This window comes from Buteo buteo, chromosome 22, assembly GCF_964188355.1.
Source record: "Buteo buteo chromosome 22, bButBut1.hap1.1, whole genome shotgun sequence".
NCBI lineage: Eukaryota > Metazoa > Chordata > Aves > Accipitriformes > Accipitridae > Buteo > Buteo buteo.
Genome location: NC_134192.1, coordinates 3485517 through 3509991, shown reverse-complemented (window position 1 = coordinate 3509991; position 24475 = coordinate 3485517). Strand labels below are relative to the sequence as shown.

Genomic DNA, 24475 nt, shown 5'->3' with positions numbered 1-24475 from the left:
ATACTGCCAGGCTGTAAGGAACCAAAGCAGCACATTTCTGTACAGCATGCAAATATTTTTCAGCATTATAAAAGTAAACAAGCTTAGACAAGTGAGCTACTCACCACTGTTTGATGAGTGGCTATAATGCTATAGCTCAATTAACCTGCATGGAGCAATAATAACCTCGCAAGTGAAGAGAAGCATCTTTCTTTAGCTTGTGAAACTTAGAGGAATGCAAGAGTCCCTGTGAGGACAGCCTGTACATACTTGCCCAGAATTACTGCTTAGCCAAGAAGCTAATTAGCTTATGCATCAGGTGGGATGGGAACAGGTTCACCACCTCAAAAGGGCTGGAGTACAGTTAAGCACTTTCAGTTTTACTACTAAATTTTGTGTCACCCATACACAAAACAATCCAGTGACAGACTTCAAACTCAAACAGTAAATTTTGGTTAGTAATTCTGTGTTTTTCTTAAAAGACATTCATGTGATACTGCTTATCCTGGTTGGCAACAGGTGATAGGATGCTATCAGTTAGATGAAGTCTTTGGTTGGTTTTTTAGGTGCAGAGTTATCTTCAGACATACCTGCACACTGCAATAGAGGAGGGGAACACAAAACAGAGATACCACAGAGAGGACTGGCTGTGAGGTCCCCAGGCAATCACAGAGACCAGCTCACACACTGAGTCACCCACTGTTTAATAGAAATACGCCTTTGCTACATGGCCTACACAAAGCCCAGCAAGCTGGTTGCCTGATCCTGCAAAATTCGCTTAACGTGTCTATAAGACCACTGGAAACATGGCTATTCTGCACACACACTCACTTTGAAGTGGCTAAGAGCACCAGACTCAAATGGGCGAGGTCCAAAATTATTTAATGAATAGTGCAGGTTATCATTGAATGCTCTTCATTTCATTTCAGTCCTACCCAAGGAGGAGGACGGGGGAGAATGCACACTAGGATAGTCCTTGAGAATAAAGGTTCCCAACGCCTGGCGCCCACACCCAAACGTGCAAGGCGGCACACAACGAATCCCAGAGTTGTGATAGCTTTTTAGCACTTGCTCCTAACCAAAAGACTCCAACCATAAACACTTCCCCAGCTTTCATTCAACCATCCTGTCCCTGCTTGCCTAGATCTGCTGACTGTGGCTCAGGTGATCCTGGAGGGTGGCACTGAGCAGGTGCATGGAGCAGTGCCAACATTACTCATCTTCATACCAGAAGGACAGAGTCACTGGGCAAACAAGTAAAACTTCCTTCTTTTAACTAAAAACAAGAACAATGTCACCCAGAGGGGTGCAAATAATACACATACCCATTATATTAGATCATCAGGCAATTATAGCGAGAGGCCACCAGAACACCCGAAGATTGATCACAGTTCTAACAACTCTCTGGGCCAAACCAAGTCCACCTTCAGCAAGGACTAGACTGCCTTGCCGAGAACCACTAACCATTCTCCTCAAATGCTCATGGTATTGGGATTTGGGCGCAGAACAGCACAGAAAGCCTGGCAGGCCTGAAGAAAAAGCAGCAAGTCACTTGGCCTGACTAGAGATAAATAAGTCAAGACACCAACACAGGAAGACCCCCCTTTAAATAACATCTCTAAGGAAAAAACTGAAAGGACCTTACTTGACCTTTGAATTACTGCTCCCCCACTATAAAGTATCAATTTCTTCACAGGGAAGTACCTATAATCTTCACCAACATAATTTAGGGTTTACATTACAAAGGAAAACAAAAAAAAGAGAAGAATAAACACTTACAGAGCCTGGTATAAATAGGAACGCTTCATGGCTTTTAAGCATTTTGATAAGAATGCTATGGAATTTCAAGTTCCTCCACAAAATTTCTGAAGCCAGAGGGACAGGAGGATTTATTCTGAATATACTGGTCTAATAGCAAAACCAATCTAGATATATTCATCCTGCTGTTTTTATTGGGAATATCTCTACGTGAATACATCACACCATACAGTAACTTAAACTATTACACAGCACTGCTCACACATCTGCAGAGAGACAACCCTTTAGTGGCATGTACTGCAATTTCTGCATATTTAATGAAACACTAATTCCAGCACAGGCGATGGGAGCTCTGCTACTAACTTCATAAAGGCCAAGATCTCACATTATAGATGTCTTCCTGACAAAACCAGATCAAGCTCACACAGGTTTAGTCACATCAGGTCTCATTTCAGAGGACTGCCTCCCAGACCATACCAAGCAAGATTGATCTGCTTCAAACTTCACAGATTTCCAGTAATTATCCTTGTAGAATTGGGGAATTGTTGTAAACCCAAGCTGCAATTTTAATTCAAGATCAAGTTTTGTTTTGTCTTTTAAGAATGCTCCACTTCTTGCTGCTGCTAGCACTCAGGCAGCGCCCTGTTTCTGTCGTCAGCAGCCCCTGTCCCACAACTATCCCAAGTATGCCTCAGCACCATTTTCATTGCATTGTGTGGTTTCTCCATTCCTTCACTGATTTAGTCCAGGCCTCTCCTCGGGGCTCTCAGATAATGAAAACCATGTGAGAGTAAAATGTAATCTTCAAACACGCAAACCAGTTTCATGTGCATTATCAGAATGGAGAAAAACGTTGACAGTGCATCATTTGTCCCTACTGATAGGATCAGTCTGTTTTAATTGCTGGTGAGATAAAAAAAGATTAGAATCACCATCTACATTAAGAATAAAGTAAAAATTCGAACCTAAAAGCTTAAGTCCTGAAAACAATGGAAACACAACCCCCAAACAGATATATCTGTTTTATGCTACCTTAAGGTAGCTTTTCCTCATATGTCAGTTGTGACATCCTGAAAATTTGTATTGTAAGTTGACACACATAAAAACTGCAGGTGGAGAAGGGCATAGAGAAGAAAGCAATCACTATAGCTTAACTTTAGCATGGAATTTTCTGGCTTTTTCTAGCATTACCACAATTTAAACTATTTTAAGCCCCCATATGGAGGAGCTCTTCTTATTTCACAAAGCAGTTTTACAGAATTTAATGGGACTAGTCACAGAATACAGAAAGCAAGCAGGCATGGCCTCTCCTTTTTTCAGAGGGCTGCTTTTTTTTTTTTTTCTTTATAAAAAGAAACAGTTAAAATGCAGGTAACTTGCCAGTTGTCAGTCAGCCTAACAGAGCTCATTCAGAGATGCTGTGGCTCAGGGAAGGGAACAAACCTAATGCAGTACTGGGACAACCCAGTATCATGAAGCAAGCCCATTTTGTGATCTCAATGGGTAGCACGGGTTGAAAAGACGGATCTGCATTTTTTTAAAAAAGTAATACCCAACAGAAGATCCAGACCACCAAATTTTTAGAAAGCAAGGATGTTATAAAAGTGGTTTTGGTGTTGTTCTTTTATCATAACCACCTGGGTTTTTCATGTGCACCTTGTAAAAACCTTTAATGACTTGTAAGATGATTAATTAAGCCTCACCACCACACTGGGAGGAAGATATTAGTACGTTCGTTTTAGTGCTGCACTGATTGGCTAAGTCCTGGCCTACGTTTATGTTTTTGTTGCCACAACTGTGTCACTCAGGGAATTGATTTCTTTCAATGTAACTATTCCAGCAACCACTCTAAAGCAGATGCAGTTACACTAGGAAATAATTGTTTTTAGGTATATTACTTAGGAAACCTTGTGTAAACCATACCAGTAAAACCTCTTCCTTGCTAATATAAACTTCATTGCTACTAAAAAGATTTTCCATAATAACTGGAGCAGCAAATATTATAAGCATAGATCCTGCCTAAATGGTTTGGATCGACAATGTAGGCATCCCAGAACTTGTGCAAGCAGAAGGCAGGGGAAATTTCTGAGTATTTTCTACAGCTGGAGAAGATACTTCTGCAAGGTATCCCTAGCAGCTGCAGAAACAAAAGTTAGAGCTACACAATATTCCCCTAATGAAGGAAATCTGCATGTTTGTTTTGATGGTGCAGTGTCAGCAACTAGTAATGCACCACGATCTTACGCCACTCAAGCACCAGGATGTGCTAAAACGAACTTCACTGAATATGCAGAAACCAAAGGTAACACATTGCTCCTTAAGCACAAATCCAAAATAATTAACCTTGCTCCCGCTCTCATTCAGAGCTGTAGCCAATGCCAAGAGCGCTTGCAGCAGGAAATGCATTGAGCTCTCCACTGCCTGAGGAATGTGACTGCTAGGGCCTCACTCGGGCTGGAAAACCTGCTATCCTGTGTCTCGCAAGGCAACACATAGCTGAAGTCCTCCCTCAGAGCCGTCTGCCTCCCACAAGCACCATCTTGGGCCCCGATCTCCATTTCAGCCTTTTGAGATTGCTCCATGGAAACATCCCTTCAAAATGCCACCTGAGCAGTTTGGGATGGGGCCAGTGGTCTCCCATACGAATTTTCTCTTGCCATCCCTACTTCCCCAAATCAGAAATGCACTGGTCTTTTGCCAGGTGGTAAATCCACACTTCCTTCCCCATGGGTGCTAAGATTTTTTATTATTCTTTTTTTAAACAAGACCTGAGTGTTCCACACCCGATCCCAACTTGGCAACCGCAAAGGCCGTTTTTTTTCATGTCACTTTGGAGTGCTCTTTTCTGCCTGCTCTCTACGGTCCCCTGATCTTACCCAAAGGTAGGATGGAATAGACTACATAATTGCTCTCACCCTCTTCAACCTTTATCATTCTGCAGTAAAAAGTGTTTCAAATTTGTTTGTACCTATTACGAATATCAGCATTCAGTTGTGATGATTTCAGTAAACTACAGATTACCAATTCCTTGTGAACCTCCACAGGCTATCTTACACTGTTTTTATGTTCTGTGTCTCCAGAAATATGGAGGATGTTTCAGCTTTGTTTCTTTTCAAAAATACAATGGGAAAACTAGGAAGATAGGTTTTCCCACCCTGCTTTTCCCAAGCCCCACAATAAGACAGGCTAGCACTAGTATGAAGCAATAAAATTTGTTTCAGCTGAACACAGAACCACACAAATTAGACCAGCAGGAAAAGTCCACCAAACCCTTAAGTGAACAAAGTCACTGAAATGTGGAATTACTTTCCCTGAGGGTTACAGTAAATAATCCTAAGAGATTAATTCTTTTAAAAAACAAGTTGTGTAGAGACACAAAGCATTTTAAAGCAAACAAACATTACTGTGATACAACTCAGACAAGGTCTTACAAATGCTAATTAATACATTAAAACAAAAACTTAAATTGGCTTAATACATAAACATTCATATAAGAGAACTGCTCAACAACATCTGGGTCTACAATTAGACACTGTAAGTGCTTTGCTAATACAAATAATAGCAAGGCCTTTAAAACCCAATTTTATTAGATCAGTGAACTTTTTTATGGCTTAAACGAAGTCTTGGTTCTATATTCTAAACAACAGTGATGAACCTTATATAGTCCAACAGTAGCTATCAAGGAAAATGGCCAAAGATCTCTCCAAACTCCCAAAGATTTTCAAATATTTAGTATTTTAAAATTAAAGGTTAAAATTAAAGGTTATTTTAAACTTAGACACAACCAAACTAGACAATGGTCATTCTGAAAGAGGATGAGAAAGTAAAAAAGCAACAAGTATGAATGGCAGTATTTATCTCTGAACCCCTTCTGCAGGACCAAGAATGCAGACTGCGTGCCAGTAAAATATGAGACGATTCAGCTATTAGAAACAGGAGAGAGCACTCACTTTTGCAGCACCAACCTAGCAATATGGGAGCTTTTCACAACAAAGCATGACACATCGAACAACCATCATGAAGGATGACCACAACTCATGATCCCCAGGCGCCACAGGAGACTCCAACACACGCTCTTCCTTCACTTAAGCTAAGCACCTCACATAACCACTACTCTACTAAGACATTATTTTAAGGCTTTGAGAACTCTATGTTTCCACAGGCCTTTTTATTTTGTTTTCAGTTTTGTGTTTTGTTCACGACTTTTTCTTTTCCATTCCTATTCATTCACCTATTTCCTACTCATTCAAGTATTCATTCCTCATTCACCAATCTTCCACCTACATCAAACGGCTGGTTTGCCCTGAATGGCCATTTATACACAGGTAAGTTTCAAATATATTCTTACTTAAAAAATTACATCCAAGTGTCTAGGTAAACACAAATTTCATCAATCCTGAAGAACTCCTTTCACTTACAGGCACAGTAGGCAAGTAAGACAAATATTATATTGCCTATTTAAAAATGAATTGCTCCTAGGAGCTCCCTTACATTGTTAATCCCCAAAGTTGTTGAGATTTTTTTTTCTGTCTTGAAGATTACATTTCAAGGCTACTCTGGAGAGCCAAGTAAAGTGCAAGATTTGGATATTTGCTGACTTTAGAGTTCTTCATAAAGTACAGTATTTTCACATGGATACAATTTCAACATCAGATCTGTTCAAAGCATGAACCAAATACTTTCACAAAAGCTGAAGGTATGGCCTTACCGAAGAGGCTGCAGTATGCAATTCTTCCTGTGGCCGGCACTGCATTCCAGAGCTGTTTGGGAATACACTCCTGTCTAAAAGGGTTCAACAACTGAGAAGCTCCTGCAGCCAAACTGGACTCATAGGGCAGCTATGTGCCTGTTCTTTCACAAAGACAATGATTTAAAGCTTACAATATGATGATGCCATTTATGGCGCACATATGGAGAGAAGATCAGGCACAAGAGAGAGATGAAAGTCTAATCTAGAAAGTAACTACTCATCAGAAAGTAAGACAAGCAAAAAATTCCTAAAAGCAGAAAATGAGCTTACGGAAATCGGTTGTGGCCCAGATTCAACACAATGGACTAAATAATTTTGACAAATCCTCTAGTGCTTCCTGAAACTTTATAACCCCAGCAACAGGCAATTTGGAACACTCCTATGAAGAACCAAGAGATCCAAGTCCTCTCGTGTATTTCAGTGGATAGAAGAGGAGAAAGAGAGCCTTGAGCCTTATTGCCAATCACCAAGAATGGCCATTCTCACACTATTATAAACATTTGGTCTCCATGGAAGGGGGATACCTAGCAGCAAACATTGGCAACCAAGGACATTCCACTCCCACTATATAGTCCACAATAACAAGGAGAAAAAAAAAATAAAATCCATAAGGCTGTTTCGATTAGGAAACCTTCGAGAAGACTTCTTCAAAAGTGAGTGTCTGAAAATACCTTGAAATACGGGAATGTGCAACAACAGTTAGATGGGGGAAAACAGGCATCTTTCTTTACTCTGAAAGCATTTACACTTTACCCCAAAGTGGGAACACCTAATAATCCAAGAACCTTTTGCCAAGAACAAGGTCATAGTTTTCTTTTTAATTCAGAACAGAACCTAACACACACCACATTCTGCACCGAACGGAGAAATCTCATAATTTACAGGTGTTTGGAGCCAGGTTTTCGTTTAATACAAACTCTTAACATGTAAGAACTTTCTTATATTGGGCTTTGTCTTCCCGTCGGGTTACAGTTCTGCAGCTCTTTAAAAGCTGTCAGTAAGAATGAAGCAAGAACTGCAAAACGGAGTTCTGCCCCAAGAGAGATAGGAACAGATAAATTCATTCACAGCTAAAAGTGCTTATACATTAACATACACTTGGACTGTTGATAATTCTAGAATTAAAGACTTATCTCTGTATATACATTAATGTGACAACAACCTAAACCTACATCAGATTTTGCTCCACGTTAAGAAAATAAAGCCTTTAACGAGCTGAAATTTTACTTCAGCTGTTCATTCATTGTAGCAACAGTGAGCCCTAGTCATGGACCAAGACATCATTGTGCCGGGTGCTATACAGAATTAAATGGTGCAAGTTGTTCCATCAAAAAAACCACCACCACCCCCCCAAAAAAATCACATTACACTCAACTAGAGACAAAAGGAAGGGATAGAAGAGGGAGAAGCGTTTATGCTTTGAGAACTTGGGGCTTGCAAATTCTCGATTTCACTGTCATGGTTAGGAAAATGTGGCAGTAAAGCAATGCAACCTTATTTCTAAATAAACAAAAAGATTGGTCAGTCTGCTGATGAAAGACAGGATAAAGAGAACAAGAGAACTATTAAATTATCTACACTTCTGGGATTCTTGCTATTCTTTTGCAAAGTGAATGGCTTATGCTAATCAGGATGCATCTGAAATACATCATTCAAGCCTTCTTGTACAAATATAGTTCTTATTTATCCAGAAAGATCCCCACCAGCTGGCAATGTTTGCATACAATGTTAAACCCAACTTCAAGAGCCCATGCATTATGAGTCATTTTACATTTAAAAACATTAGTTTTCTTAGCTGTTCTTGAAGATGGTGTATCTCATGAGAAGAATTTTAGTGGAATTCAACAATAATACACTATGTTACTGTTCTACTTCCTCTAGCACAAAGAAGTTACAAGTTTTCTGTTGTTTGGTGGGGTTTTTTCCTCTTAACGGTGCTTTGCCTACAGAACATCTTTGGAGAAGGGACAAAAGGATTTGCACCAATCCCTTCTATATGAATCAAATATTTATGCTATGGCCTCTTCAAGCACTTTCATCTAGTAACCTATGGAATGTGATCTCCTGACCTTAACACTCAAGCACGTCTAAATCAGCTGCCCTTTGAGCTGTATTACAGACTACAGAGAATTTTTATACATTTGTATTAAAGGCATATGAAAACCTTGTGGCCCAGCTGTGGCATTCTGTGCTACAAAGCATACGTTAGTCCAAAGTCGCTCAAGTGTGCTTCAGGAATGAGCAATACTTTCATTCTCCCATGCTTATGGCACAATCTGATGTCATGTGTCACCACAAATAGGTAGAATGATGAACCATGCTATCAGTATATTAACCAGCCATGGCAATTTAAATATGTGTCATGCCAAACAATACCACAATTACGAGGTGCCAGCACCACTGCAATCCCATGGCCCACTATATGGCCCATTCTGCCTACTCCACACTGCCCAGCTTCCTTTCTGCCTCCAGGCTCCTCCCCAGGACAGGCAGCACTGCCTGCAAAACATCTCCAGAATCAGAAAGACAACAAGCTTGGGGAAGACTGGGCGCCCCTTTCCCTCCTCCTGGAAATCCTAGCCTTTCCTCAAGAAAGCGCTAGAGCAGAAACAAATCATTCTGTGTTGTGTTTATGGCTCCCAGAAATGTCTTAAGGACCGGGGTTATGTTGCAAGTGTCCTGGAGAAAAAGAGAGGGAGACCAAGCGCCCCAGATGAACCTGCAACTTCAACTATGGGACAAATTTTTCCAGGGTCAGCTCATGACCCTGCTCCTAGGAGGAGCAGTCACTGAGGTAACCCTGGGGAAAGTCTGACCCAAAGATTTAACAGGGTCATGATCTGGATGGTACGGTTCATGTTTTTCTATCAGCTCTGAAAAACCAATGTGATGCTGCCTATCACTCACACAGGAGCAGCCCAAGGGTGCAGGGCAAGCTCGAGAAGATGGTTCTTGTGTTCCCACCCTGATATGGCAGAAAGGCTCAGTTTCCAGAAAAAGTCAAGGGTAGCAGAAAAAAGTGACACAGTAGCCAAAACCTATGCAACGTCCTCTCCCCCAAGATGGATGCTGGTCAGTCACCTACCCCAGTCCTCTTGCAAGGTGCCCCGCTGGCTGTTGCAACTCAGCAGAGACTGAGGCGCCCTCAGTTCTCTGAGGGTCCGTCAGCTCAGAGCACGCTGACTTGCTGCCCCCCCTCTAAGGCAGGAACAGGACACCTTTTCCACCTTCTTTTCCCACCGATATCCCTACAGGGAAGAGGAAAGGAAAAAAAAAAGAAAGAGGAGCAGAGACCACAACAGACCAATATGTAGCATTTCCTGTATCATCTACAGGAAAAACCCACGCAGTGGGGAAGAGCATGATGTCAAGGCTGGTTTCAACACATAAACAGCCAGATCCTCCTGCCGGGGGATGCTGTGTGTTTCCACAGGGAACAATATAACTCTCCCTGCAAAGACGAGTCCTACTACCAGCCACACAAAATTCCACAGGTCCTTGCCTTGCACAAAGGACTGGTAGCAATGAAACATGGCCGTGAGGAAGTGGGTATGGGGGTACAGAGCTGGGGGAGAAGGAAAATCAGAAATTCACAGCAGTATTATCACTTGTAAAGCAGTACACATTCAGCGCTTGGCCCCTAGAGAAAGGAGTATGCTACAAAATATGCTTCCCTGCACAGAGACTGGGCCTCCATCCAGTTATTATGTGCACATGTCCCTGCTGCGTTTCAGTCTTACTTTAAAAAAAATCTTAAAACAAAGAAAACATATCCTCATACTCACTCTGTACAATGCCAAGCATGTTCCTAGCCATGTTCAATTATCTGTTAAGGTGTGTTAATTATGGGTTGAACACTTTTACACCTTGTGACACAGCAGTAAAGCACTTAATGTAAAACAAATTCCAGTGTGAAACAAGGAATCTCAACTGATTGTGGAAGCCCTGTTTGCACGCGTGCATACGTAAATGCACATACATGCTTCTCTGTGAAGCATGACGAGCAAAGACAATCTTAACACGTGGATTACAAGCACAATGACTGCGATTATTTTGTCAAAAGAAAAGAGCACCACAAGAAACACGGCTGCTTTCAAACACAGCCTGACAAAAAACCCACTTCAGCGACTTCCACAGAATTTTACTTTATCCAATTACACACAAGTACATCACTACTAATTTTGGCTATTTACTGCCAGCGGTAAAAAAAGCGGACGAACGTATTTGTTTTGCAGGAATTGTGCAAGATGAAGAGTAACCTTTACAGGAGAGAGAAGTGATGGGCAAAAGCTGACAGAGAAGAGAGCCAGTCTAACTCCCAGGTTTAGGCTGCAAGAATGAATGCCGAGTCCCTTGCGCCATGCGCTATGAGTCTCTTACCTACTGATCTGCTGAAGACAAAAGGGTTTTCTTCTTTTCAGAAACTGGACACTTGGAGCTCGTTGGGTCAGTCACACAAAGCTTCCCTGCTGCCAAAGGTATTTTTTTTCCCTCGGGTTTTTGTTGTTGTTGTTTGTTTTTTTACCCCGGAGAGTAAAGGGCAGAACAGTGGATTCAGCAGGGGCAAAGGGTGGAATTCGAGACTCAACAGGCGGACTGCAGAGCTCTCTCCAAAGGATGTTGTATTTCAAGGCGCTTTCATTCGCAAATCCTTCTTCATCCCCAGTGTCAATAAAACTGGAGCGGGGGGGAATAAACTTTTTAAACTGCAGAAATAAACCGGACTCCACAGAAAGGGGAACGTGATACGAACTGGATTTGTGGCTCGACTTTCTCTTTTATTAAAGATAAATATACTTTCAGACAGGCAACCAAGACAGATGGGTAAGAATCCAATACGGCCAGAGAGGACCTGCCCGCAGTCCCTGGAAGGAGGATAGCGGTATCTCAAGAACGGCAGAATCAACAAAAAGAAGGGACAGTCTGCGTCCCGGTGGAGGTGGCCCGGCGCAGGCTCCGCTGTCAGTGGCAGCGCCGCCCGGGGCACTCACAGCGCCCGCGGCCCCGGCAGGGAAGCTCGGCCCGCAGCATCGCGGCCGGGGGAAAGCTGCTCCGCTCCGATCCGCTCCGCGCCTCTTTCTCCGCGGTTACCTGTGCGCAGCGGGGGAGGGGGGGGGGGGCGAGGCGGGTACGGAGGAGCCGCGGGGCTGGGGCGGCAGCGTCCCCCCCGGCAACACGCTCCCCGCGGCAGCAGGCTCACACCGACGCGCACACGGCGGCAGGGCACGGTGGGGTAGGGTAGGGCCGGGCCGGGCCGGGCCGGGGCAGCTCCGCTCCCTCCTCCGCCTCCTTCCGCCTCGCTCTGCGGCGCGGACGCCCCGCGGGACGGCGCTCCGCCGGGGCGGGCAGGAAGCGCCCCCCCCCCCCGCCCCGGCGGCCCCGCCTCCGCCCCGCCCCGCCGCCGCCCCTCGCTCCGCCGCCGGCGGAGCGCGGGGCAGCCCCGGCCGCTATTGGGGCTGGGGGGGGGGGGGGGAATGCGGGCAAGCCGGTCCCGTCCCGTCCCGTCGCGGGGGAGCAGCGCTCGCCGCGCCCCGCGGGAGCCGGCGCCCCCGCAGAGCCGCGGCAGCTGGCCCCGAGGAGCTCCGGCCTGGCCCCGCTCGGCCCGGCGGCAGCCCGCAGGGGGTGGTGGGGGGCTCGGAGGAACTTCGTACGACCAGTCCCTTGGCCACCTGCAGAAGCGTTCACAGGGGTTAGCCCCAGGTCTCAAAACCATTCCGCTAAGTCAGTGGAGTTAAATGGGTTTAGACCGACGTACACCGGCCAAGGATCTGACTCACCCACTTTTTGCTGGCCAAATGCTGAAAATAATTGAAAGCGTGGCAAGAACTGATCGTGACTAACAGCATAGAAGCAGGATATTAAAGGAGTTCCCTGTATATCGCGTTCTGCTTAAAACTAAAACACACATCGCGCAGCCTTCCAAAGCTATCACGACGGGAAACGCCCACAGACCTCTACTACTTTGCCACAGCTGGATCTAAGGGTTGGTGCGGAAAGAGGAGATGGAAGAGACTTCAGTATTCTCCCCAAATGCAACCATGATTTTGCTGTGTTTCATCATTTCACCGTATGATAAAAGATGGTAGCCACGTGCAGAGGTGGGTTTTGTTCAAGGCTTTAGTGCCTCAATCACCCTGCAGAATTTCAACTTAAATAGTTTGGCTTTAAACACATAACAACCTTTAAAGAATTTGTGCATGTCTCCCCATTCAAAGGCAGCCAGTAAAATGATCCCAAAATGCTGATAAAGAGAAAGGCTTAAGCTGGTCTCCCTCTTTTGGCAGATCTAATAGCACTTGGGAATGGCAATAACGCAGTCATCTCTGCAGTGGTACCAACCTCTGTACCAGAGAGGCAAAGCCCTTGTTCTGAAATGGGGTAAGAACTTTAACTTCTCCCAGCCTGATGCCTGTAATCAGGGCAAATCCCCAATCTAAACAAGGCCAGAGATAACAAACTGGTCCTTCAACAGGGACGTATTTGTGTACATACGGTGGTACCTTGCCTTTCTCACAGTCCACCTCCTCCTCTGGCTTTTGCATACAATGCACTCGAATCCTCCCCCTGTGAGGTCACGCCGGTCCGTGAACTCCAGAGGACGATGGCCAAGTGACAGCTTCTACTTTTCTCCTGGCTCCTGTTCACTAACTTGTGATTTCAAGAAAGAGCAAAACAAAAAATCAGAGAAGCTGTCATGGTGTGTCCACAACTGATTTAATACACTGAGGCCAGACCATGCAAATATTAAGCCCATTAAGTAGTCCCAGTTTGGTAATGTTTGGCCGTAAGATGACACCATTTTCCAAAAGCACTAAATGCGCAAAACTGGCCACGTGTCAAATCCTTGCACTGTGAAACTTGGCCTCTTCACTAGGGCTCTTCGTGTGAGAAGAGATAACATGATTCAGCCATTTACCTTTTAATTGCTCTAAGCAAAGGAATCCTTTCCAACATTCCCAACTCTTAACATTGAAAAGAAAGATCTGGAAAAAAATTCAGGAAGTCAAATTTCAGAAATCCCAAATGCAGCGTATATAAACATCTATTTTTTCCCTCATAACTGACATTCATTCATTGGAACATTTCAGTGGAACAAATGTAGAAAGACATGTAAACAGTTCATTAACATCCCATAACCTTACAGTTTGCAAACACACACACACACACAAAAAAAGACAACGCAGAACAAGCTAATGAAGCACGTATTTGCTAGATGCTGTGGGGTAGAGTTGTAAGGGAAATATATAGCTACACTGACTTAAATAAGAGTTATAAACTGTGCTTCAATCACACACCCTGTCTCCCTCCCACATGCTAAAAGAAAAGAGTGGGGAGTAAAGAGAGAAGGTAGAGTCATCAGGAAAGTAAAAATACTGCTTAATGCGGACACTGAAAAGCAGCTAGCCTTGCCCAAGGCACATTAACCTCAACTCATCTGCTGCTGTTTATTCTACAGAGCACTAGCACTGCTCATGTTTAACCCACACAATTGGAGATAAGAGCTTTATCGGAACTGGAAAAGAACAAAGATGCATGAAATCCACATTGTCTTCCTTAAAATATTCTCCCCTTGCATCCTCCCTTCACCCAGCTCCCCGCCCAGCCCAGTCCTCAGGAGCTCCAGCACACATCTGAACGGCTGCCAGTGGAGGAAGCGAGCAGTTTCCATACACACATCACGCCACAATGTGGGAATTCAGGAAACAACACAAGAAAGGGGTTCCTAATAACTGTTCCAGCGTACTCGGGCCAATTTATGCAATCATACAAAGGTCACAGTAGATGTGTTAAAAAGCACAAAAGATAAACGCCACAACGGCAACTAGTTCAAAGTAGGAAAATAAATCTTGGGCTTCTGAAGTGTTTGGTTGACCTGGAATTGCTCCACCTACAATTTTTTAAGAGGTTGTCCTTCACATTCTTTAAAATTCCTCCATCTTAAAGTTCCTCCCTCCAGGAATCGCTGTAACTCTGCCGTCCTTTGTCCACAGCAGCTGGAGCTCAGGAAGCTGCTGATATTATCCCTCAAGTACAGAGAGAAATTACTGCTCAGTCCTGCGTCCATTCAGTGCAGCTGAGAGGGGTGTAAATTAATTTCCGTGGATCTCTGATCTCGGGCCAGTTTAACAGAGCTTTTCTTCTTGCACATAAAAATAAACTGTTAACAGTGCTCAGAAGTGCCATTTAGCTCTTGGGACCAGACAGTACATCTCCACCACCACCAAAGCAGAGGGTTCTTTGCCTAGTCTGTAAAAAAGCTGTTGGGTGAAATAATGACCTTACAGTAAACAAACAGTAATGCAAGCAACAGTAAAAAAGCCTAAGAAGAGGAGCTGAGGCCAAGTTCACTAGGTGAGCAGGAGCAAGGAATAGGTAAATATGAAAAGGGAGATTACTTTGTATTTCTTGCCATAGGAGCCGAAGTCAGTTTGACAGATACATTCACTGAAGAAAAGGAAGTAAGTGAACAAATACATTAGGGGATGCAGATCAGAACAAGATTAGAAGATTTCAAAACCATGTAAGAATCACAAGAAATGTGTGGAGAAGGCACCAAGGCACAGGAGGGTTAAGTGGTTTGTCCAAAGTCATGCCAGGAGTTCAGTCTAGACTTGGAGAGTCTCCGAGAGTCACAGGCCACAGAACCTGCCTTGCTGCCCGCGCGTACGGTGAACTTGGGACATACAGCATTGCAGCTTTTGCTGCCATTTTACCACGGGGATGGAGAGGAGCCAAGGCCTTCAGGGTGGTCACAGCCATGTTTAAGTTGTATGTAGAGGATTTGATGTTGCTGCTAAATCCATCCCTAAGCTGTAACAAACCCTGAAAGGCTCCCTCAGGTCCTGCCATTGGGTACAGCTGCAGACCAGCTATGATTTCTGAAGAGAAACAAATTCAATCTGACTGACATGAGATTGAGGCATGAATTATATGTAAAACCAGTTATCATTCACCAACAGATGGTAATGACAGGTATTCATAGACCAACAACACCAGAAATTACTACCATGAAACTTGACATGCATGGAATTGCTAGAAAAATTCTACTTTTCAAAACACAGGAGCTGGAGCAGTTATGCACTATTTATTCCTCTGCTCTTCACTAAGTAATTGCTGTGTCTTCCTACACAAGTTTATTAATCTATCAATTCTATATAAGAAAACTTTAATGACCACATATAACTTTTGGGAGGGAAGTAATTGCTACAGAGACTTTTGCATAGCCAACTTCATGTCCTGTCTATATAGTGATTTACCCTGTGACATGGCTCCTGCTCATCTAAGGTTTTGTATGCTACTGCGTGTGAAGATTTTTAAAAGTATGTCAGTCTGGATGGTACCTCTAATGTAGTGTAACTCAAGTTCAGCATGGTTCCTTGGGTGAAGAAAGGGCCTGCACAGGAAGGGGCAGAAAAGGAACAGCTTACCACAGTGAAATGCAATATAGAGGTCAGCAGTGATGTGTCACCCATGAGTTGATTGATCAGGTACCACCTGTAAAGAGAATTACTCTAACTGCTGAACCTTGGCCCCTTTTTATGCAGAATTTCAGAAGAAAGCTGTGTAACCAGAAGAGTGATGAGCAACTGCCAACTATGGAAAAACAAATTAAATGTTTCAGCTTTGCTCTGAACACATTCACGCCCCAGTCCCCTAGACTTAAATGTAGTTTTGGCAAAATAAGGACAGCAGGGTTAGTCTGGACAAAGGGATTTCCTTACAAGACACCGTTCTTCTCCCAGATAAGGACCTGTAAGCCTTCAACTGATGTCTATTGTACATTAACAACCTTGATGTATGAAAGTTGACCATCTCCCTCATTTCTCTGCACTCTTGCCTCTCATGCCTCTTTAAAAAGAGATGTCTCTTCAAAATCTGCTGAAATGAGTTAAAAGATTCCCTCAACTTCCAGTGGATTTGGATCAGAGTAAACCGTAAGAGTAAGGCATGGAGGCCCTGCACTTCAACACAGTCTTTATTTGCTCTCGATGACTAAAGAATGTATGAAATCACAAGAGAGCGAGATGCACAGCAGGTTCTGCAGCAAAAAACAGACTTGATAATCCTGATATTTCAATGACCATAAAGATTAAGAGGGGAAAACCACGGCTGATTTGAAACCAAAAAGCCTAACCTTTTCAAAATCTCCGGGACTTATAATGGTGCAACGGTATTGATAAATATCATGGGGACAAGGAATAAGGGGTGCTTTTTGATTTAAAGCTTTTGCAACTCGTTTTTAATGTGGATGTCGAAGCAGACTCAGAACTGAGAAATGAAAGAGGCCCAACCAAAAGTAATCTTTGGCTGGAAGCAACCTTCCGTTGCCTGGGAAGGTTAAAAGTACGGTGTCAGTGAACCAATGAGCGCCATATAGATGCTAGAGCTCTAATAATTGTAGGAGCAGGACCAGCTTCCCCTACTACATAGAAGCTGTACTGAATAGTAAACAGATTACTTTGAACATGAAATGAAAGAAGAGAAATGAAATGAGAAATAATGTTATGTACAAAAAAGGTCCAATGCATTGGAACAAAATATATGAACTTCTGTTAAATAATTGCTTCAAAAAGTGACAATTATAATTTTTCTGAGCACATAGTTGTGCTCCTAAAAACGATCTTTCTCCTGTAGTAAACTACAAAAAGATTGATAATTAGAGACAGAAAGATATCAAGTTACAGATAATTGATTAACATTTCATTTTCACAGAAATGAAATACTAAAAATAGAATTATAGAACAAAGTCTGATTAGATTTTACAATCGATTTCAGAAGCTGCTGACACATTCTGGAAGAGCACCAGCACTCTCTGCTGGTGATCTTTGTTCAACACTTATCTAGAGGAAAAATGAGGAATGAAAATGCATTATGCGTTCGATATGGAATGATGTTTTTTGTTTTAAATGGATGATTAAATAGATCGCTATCAATTTAGCAAACAGCAACTCTAGGAGCTACTTATGTTTTTGGAAACAATCTAGTTATTACTAAGAAGTATATTTACTATGGGCAATCATCATTCACTGGAATAAATTTCACTGTCACAAATAAACATCTGATGTTGAATGCTTCTTTCCGCAGAAGGCACTTCTGCTGTGCTGTAGCACAAAGACAAGCTGGTGTGAGAAGCTCCCATGATGCCAAATCCCTTGGCTCCACCCTGACTTTCCATCAATTTTAGAGCTATGCCAAGAAAAACAGCTCTTCTTAAAAAAAGTCCTAGTATAGCACCAACATCTTCCTCTACGGTAGTCACAGTGGAAATGCTACTATGTTTTAATCAAAGCAAACCTGCTCCCAGTGCTGTCTCTATTACACCCTTTGCCAGGAAGCTGGAAAAGCTTTGACTCCCTCTCCCCAGCATGCACCCAAGCCTTGTCCACACCCCTGGTGGATTACTTTACCGCATCTGAGCCAGAGACTGCACAGGGACAAACAGATCAGGAGCAAAAAAACAAAACCAAAGCCAAGTACCTAAGTGACAGCTGTCCCAGTTTCCAAACTATGCACAGATCAGGCATCAGTAAGAAGGGTTAAAGACTGGCAAATTGAATCCATGTGCAGCTCATGAAAGTGTGGGAAACAAAAGAGACAATGTGAGTTAAGGACAGAGTATTCATTAGCAAAGGGCTCAAGTTTCTTGGCTTTTGCTGGTCTGCTTCCCAATGGCCATTTTTCAAGGTAGCTTTTTGTTCTTTAGTTTTGAACGTAGTCCTGGAAAGACATTATACTCTTTCTTAGCTAACAAACTAAAGCTCAGTACATGTTGAACTGCTTAAAATAATTTGTCTTTTTAATTCCCCGGGGGCAAGAGGGGAGAACAATGTCAGGGATGGGTTTTTTCTGCTGGGCTACAGTGGGCTTCAGAGCTTTATATGACATATCTGATCCAAAGACCTCAGATGCCTTCATAAATATTCACTTACACTATGGCATTAAATACATAAAGAAATCCAATGTTTAAAAAAAAAAATACATGAGACTTCATAATGCAGCCCTATCTATTTGAGTCAGAGTAAAGCCATTACTGGAGAACAGCTGTGAAGCAATGAGCCACTGCCTCAGCTCAGCTCTGCATTGCTGGGGCTGGATCTGTCATCCCTCCCTTTCAATGCCTGCAAGGCACTCGGGAACTTCTTAATGAGGATGGCTTCAAAGTATTTGGGATGCTGAAGAGATTCAGTTTACAGCAGCAACGTATGTTGGAGAAAGGGGTCCCAGTCATTCACAGGGAGAGGCCTGGGGTCTCCAGTTTTTCTGCTTGAGGAGCAGAGTCAACCCTCGTATCAGGTGGAGTGTGCAGCCACAGCTGAATAAAATGATGTGGGAGCGTAAGCGGTACCAGTGAGGGCCCAGTGCACCCAAAGTCCTGTGGTAGGTCTATACCCCTGCAGCACATGGGAGACATCCAGAGCAAGACTGCAAACCCTCTGGTACCTAGGGCCGGTATTTTGAAAGCAGCTCCATATCTGGTAGGACATAAATACCACCTTAGGATCTGCTTCATAAGGTCCCTACATAGAAGCTAAGTCTTGAAAATCTGACCTTTGCTTCTTCAGAAAAATCTGAATTTTGGTAGTCCTGGGGTTTAGAGGGGAACTGATTTGCTGCTCAATCAAGAAAAAGCAGCAATTAGGGTGGAGTTCTGGAAAAAGCAGTTAAAATAGTGGGTCAGAAATTGAAACCCAGGGTCTATTTCACTGTTTCAGTCAGTAGGTATCTGTATATTAAGTGTAGCAAGATACACAGCATTTTATTTTGACTTTTTTACTTTATGAAACAAAAAATGGGAAGAACAGCTTCTGAATTAGAGAAACAGCTAAAAGCCCTAAAAGGAACAAACACAGTGGTAAAAATAACTGAGTTTTAACATAGTCGTAAGTCAAAGTCAGAAATAATTGTTCTAATGCATTCTGCTCCTGACAAATGTCAACTTCAGAAGAGCTTCACATCTACAGAGAGTCCCAAGGAACTTTTTAAGCATTCAGGGATCACCAACACTTGGCTGAGTGGGACAGAGTGACAGCCAAATGCCAAGCACAGCACTCCAGAACACTGCATGAGGAACAGAGATTCCTGCCTAAGGGATCAGAGCAAGTTTCCCACTGGACAAAAGTGGGAAGTTTAAAAACAAAAGTTTTTAAACCTCAAGTTTTCTACTTTTCAAGGAAGTTAATATTTTGGACATGACAGGACCTCACAAGAGATCACTGATCTACAAGGAATGAGAAGATGCTAAAAGCCTTGAGAACTTGAGTAACTATAGGAAATTAACATGATTACTTTTTTTTAATATTATTAACTATACATGCCAGACTGCTCTTAAATATTCTCTTCCCACATTCATACCCACACCTTTACCTTCGTACCATATGAATTCCGTATTCAGCTCTGTCCCTTGATCATTAATGCAGACTCCTAAGCTTCAGACTTCAAAGAAATGCACGCGTAAGAGTCACAGGCACAGGACTGGAACAGCGTCAGAGCCTCCCTGTGCAGGAACCTCGATCTTCTGTTTGACTTCACTGTACAAATATCTCGTTCTATCAAGACTAGGAAATTCAATGATTTATGTAGGGCTTCCCACAGATTAAGTTAATAAGGGAACCCAACAGTGCCTCATCTCCTTCCGCCTTCCAAACACTGGTAAATGAAAGGAAATGGGAATGTCTCCTGGGGTAAGGGTAAGACGTGAGCGCTCTACAAATGTGCAAGGGAAGAAACCAAAGACTTCATTGTGTGGATATGCACTTCTCCAGGAACCCTCTTCCCTTCTCCTCCCTCCCATAAGTGGCATATGATAGTGTTCTTAGGGAAACTTGGTTCAGTTGCAAAGCCTCACCCACACCACACCACACTGATTGTCACCTAGAACGGTGGTGTTTTCGTTTTCTTCCTGCTTTTTGTTTTACATTTTCCCGTCCTTTGTCCCTCCCCCCCTTTCTTCTGTTCTCACCCTCCCTCTTTCTGCTGCTTAAAATGTCTGCACTCCCTGCTTCCTTATTTCTGTAGGTTCCCTTCTGTCATTTTTAGTACATTTCCAGTACCACCAGCATTACTCGGAGCTCCAGTCATGCCTTACTAGTCAAAGCTTCCAGCATACGAGACTGAATTACAGTTTAACACAATACAAATGAAGATATTATGGCACAGATAGATCAAGATATAGGTCTCTCCAAGACCCTAAGGGACTTAGGGACTCATTTTAATGTAACTTGCAACCAACATCCCTTTGAGTTACATTTGAAAATTACACCAGCATTCCCTGGCCAAGATTAAGCGTCATCACGAGACAGTCAGAAAGGCAGTCTGGCCTTTTTCAGCGTTATTTGTAGCTGCTCATATATGCCCAACTTTCAAGGAAATTACCCAACACCAAACTAACACAGGTGCAGTTTCTTTAGTGGTAAGAAAGGTGCTACAGGTCATCAGATTCAGGCGTTTTCATCAATGAGACTGTCTATGCTCGCTCTGAGCTAAGTTAGACATTAAAATGGTAAAGTGTGAGAAGCTGTTGTAGATACACACGCTTCAAAGTGCCTTCACCAGCCTTATGATCCCTCATAAAACCTTGGGCTAAAGTGACAGTACTGATGGTAGACAGTGTTACGGAGCAATGATTTACTTACTAAGAAGGTGAACTATAAAGCCAAACTCAGAAATTTCTCTGCCTAATGAGAACGTTGCAATTAGGTCATCACTGAACACTGCATAACCACAAATCGGAGCAAAAACATTCCCACAGAATAAGTAATATGTGACGGCAGGTATTTGGAATGAGAACAAGGATTTCATCCATGTAGCCCTACTGCTGAATTATGTAGATAAACAGCGGTCCTGAGATAGTCAGCTTCCAGTGGGGACATGCAACTGTCAGGAGACACAGACCCAGTTCAGCACTAGCAATCTAGAGCTCAAACTCCCAAACATGAAAGTTCATGTCCAGCTTCCATGAAATTTGACAAGGTGTTCAGAGCAAGTTTCGGGGTCAGAATTCTATTTAGGTCACATATGAACTGGATCCAGGCCACAACCTTCTTTCTATCTTCTGGACTCCAGCTTGAGCAATGCTTCTAATTTCCAGTAACTACTCCTGCTAAAAAACTAAATGAGTTCTAAGCCTAACCTTGTACAGCTCAGGCTGTATATTTTGGTAAGCCTCCGAACACCAGATCTTTATACAAATGACATGATAAGGGACTTTTAATAGAACACTCTCCAGACTGCTTTTGGTCACAAACTCCCTGACCCTCTCCCTCCCTTGGGTCCTGCACAGGCACGTGGAAGTACCTGCTGTTGGGGCAGACAGGTCAGGAGAGCAAAGATTTGTGGGTTAATGGGATACTGTTCTGATCAGGGAGATTAGGTTACAAGGCCGTGCCTTTGATGACTGGCTTCTTCAGTATGGCACTTTGGTTTATGACTGGGGATTTCTTTTAATTAGATTGTACTCTTAATTATTTATGACCTATATTATCTGCAGAAGCTGCCCAAAACCTAAGCCTTAATAAGGATAATTAGAATAATCATATTTTTACCTCTTTTGTAAAGCACCTTGAGCCCCACTGATGAAAAATGCTAGGACAGGATTAGATGCTTAATGAAAAGTTATCATTAAGAAGTGGAACAAAAATGAAAAGTGAACTAAAATGGAATTTGCTATTTTATACTGCATTAGGGCTGAATTGAGGATCATTTATCAGAGGTGACACTCTGAAAATTTTAACCTGAAAATTGAATGGGGATCTTCTCTATGCATCTCATGATGGGAGATTCCGGGTGAGGATGCCAAGGGCCAGAGCCTGGACCTGAATGTCGTGAGAAGTCAGAACAGCCCCCCAGGAGCCTGCACTACAGAAGTGCTGGGCTATCCTGCCATATGCTGGGAATTCAGTCAGTTCTTGGCTATTTACAGCATCAAGGAAAAGCAATGGGTGTTTAAGATCACCCAAGTTCCTGTGTCCACCACAGCTCCTCCACGCTAAAATTTGGCCTTCCAGCCCTCACCATCCTCAAAAAGCATCTTGGAATCGAGACAGATGGGATTTCTGCTTCAACCATGTGGTAAACGTCACGGTGAATATTTATGGGCCTACCTGAATCAGTCTGCTAATGAAAGGCATAATCTTTCAACCTGAGGGCAGATGATGAAGTAGTAGCGGGGATGGCTAAACCCAGAGCCTCAAGGGGCTGGTGGGATCCCTACTGTCTACCAGGCAAGGATGCAAACGCAAAGCTTTTAACTCTTTGGGGATTATCACCCTCAGACTGGCATTTTGTTCTCTCAGAGATCAAAGCAAGAGGACTTGGAGTTGCTTCTGCTTAATTCAGAGTTTGAGCAGATGCGGATCAGCTCCTGTGGGTGTTTGGGGCCGGCAGGGACAGGGACTCTGGCAGGATAAGGAAGGCAGAGCAGGCACCATCTCTTGCAGCTGTGGCAGAGGCGGAGGCCCTGGACCTCCTCTGCAGGACTGTAGGTAGCAAAACATCCCCTTGCGTTACCTGGACTTGAAAATGGACCTGGGAAGGGACAGGACAGCTCCGCTCTCTCCTCTGCACCGACTCCTCCGTCCCTACTACCACACACATCACGCAGCCCCCACCGCAAGCCCTCAACAGCCTTCATCTCGCCGCTTCCCCATGACGAGACCTTCCCGAGACCACCGGGGGTGCCTGCGGTGGCCCCCAAACACTGGACGCGGTCCCGGGGGGGCGACGGGTTGAGCCACAGCAGTGCCCCACACCCGCCCCCCTCGCCCGGGGAAGGAGATGGTCTCCGTGAGGGCTGGGGAGAGACACGGGAGCCCCTTCCCCGGGCTCTGAGGGAGGACCCCCGCCTCGGGGGAGCCGCGGGGCCGCGCAGCCCCGTCCCGGGAGGTGCGAGGAGGGGGCAGCGCCGAGGACGGGCCGGCATTTACCTCAGGATGGAGGCGGGGGGCCGCGGGCAGGAGCGGGGCGCCGAGAGGAGGGCCGGGGCCACGGCGGCCGTTAGGCGGGAGCCGGCGCCGCGCGTCCCCGCCTCAGCAGCCCCTCCGGCGGGGGAACCCCAGCGCCCGCTCCCCGCTGCACCTGCCCCCGAGCCCGGCATCCCAGCCGGGGCAAGGGCGGCCGCGGCCCCCCTCCTCGTCGCGGGGAGCGGGGGGGGGGTCCGGCGGGGCAGCGGCTAGCCGCGCTCCCCTCAACGGCAGCCGGCCTCGCAGCGGCGGCCCGAGCCTCCCCCCCCCTCCACACCCGCTCCTTACCCCGCGGGCGCCTGCCCCAGCGGCCGCCCGCTCATCCATCTTGCTCCTCTTCCCTCCGAGGTGACAAAGCCGGCATGGCAATGAGAGACACCGAGGAGCTCTGGGAAGTGCCTACCCCAGATTCAGTTATTAACTTTCACCAGGCGGCTGCAACTACGGCACCCGGCATCCCCCGCTGGGCCAGCGCCCTGCAAAGGCAGCCGGGAAGTGTAGTCCAACCGCCCCGCCGCCTCACCGCCCGCCGGCGGGAGCTGCCGGCCCGCCTCGCCCGGCCTCACCCGGCCTCACCGCCTCAGCGCCGAGCAGGAACGCAGCCCTCGCTCGGAAGGGAGCTGCCTCCGCAGGCTCCTTTAGGTTTCCCCGTCTCGGTCGATGGAAGAGAGGCGGTCCAGGCGGGTGGCCCATGCAGGCAGCGTCTCTCCGGCAGGCCTGGGACACGCAGGCATCTGCGGGCTAAAGGCGCAAAAGTCCTCTGTGAAGTACCGTCTGGGCTGCGAGGCACGCCAAGAAGGCAGGCGTCAAGGGGAACGCGCAGAAAAAAAGGGGATGGAGATGTTCATCTTTCCCTCCAAGAGAGAGGGACGCCTTCCCCACCATCATGGCGTCACTCACAAAATGGCCGCTGCCCACAGGAGCCCCCCTCTTTGGAAAGGCAGAGCCGTAGCAAGAAGTTTTGAAGTTTTAGCGCTTACAAAGGTACGTTTGCCACAGCTGGCTTCCTGGCCGGCCAGATCGGCAAATA

General features: G+C 44.9%; 1 protein-coding gene across 3 annotated transcripts in view; it reads right to left on the bottom strand.

Annotated features, from left to right (window-relative positions):
* Positions 1–23914, bottom strand: part of AMOT (angiomotin) — a 65729-nt gene extending 41815 nt beyond the window's left edge. For 2 of the 3 annotated variants that reach the window (XM_075053745.1, XM_075053746.1), the window contains exon 1: positions 10868–11819. The gene's annotated coding sequence lies outside the window, so the exon portion shown is untranslated. Of the gene's footprint in view, positions 1–10867; positions 11820–23733 lie in introns of those variants that run through there. The other variant, XM_075053743.1, reaches the window with a different exon arrangement.
* Between the last annotated feature and the right edge of the window lie 561 nt (positions 23915–24475).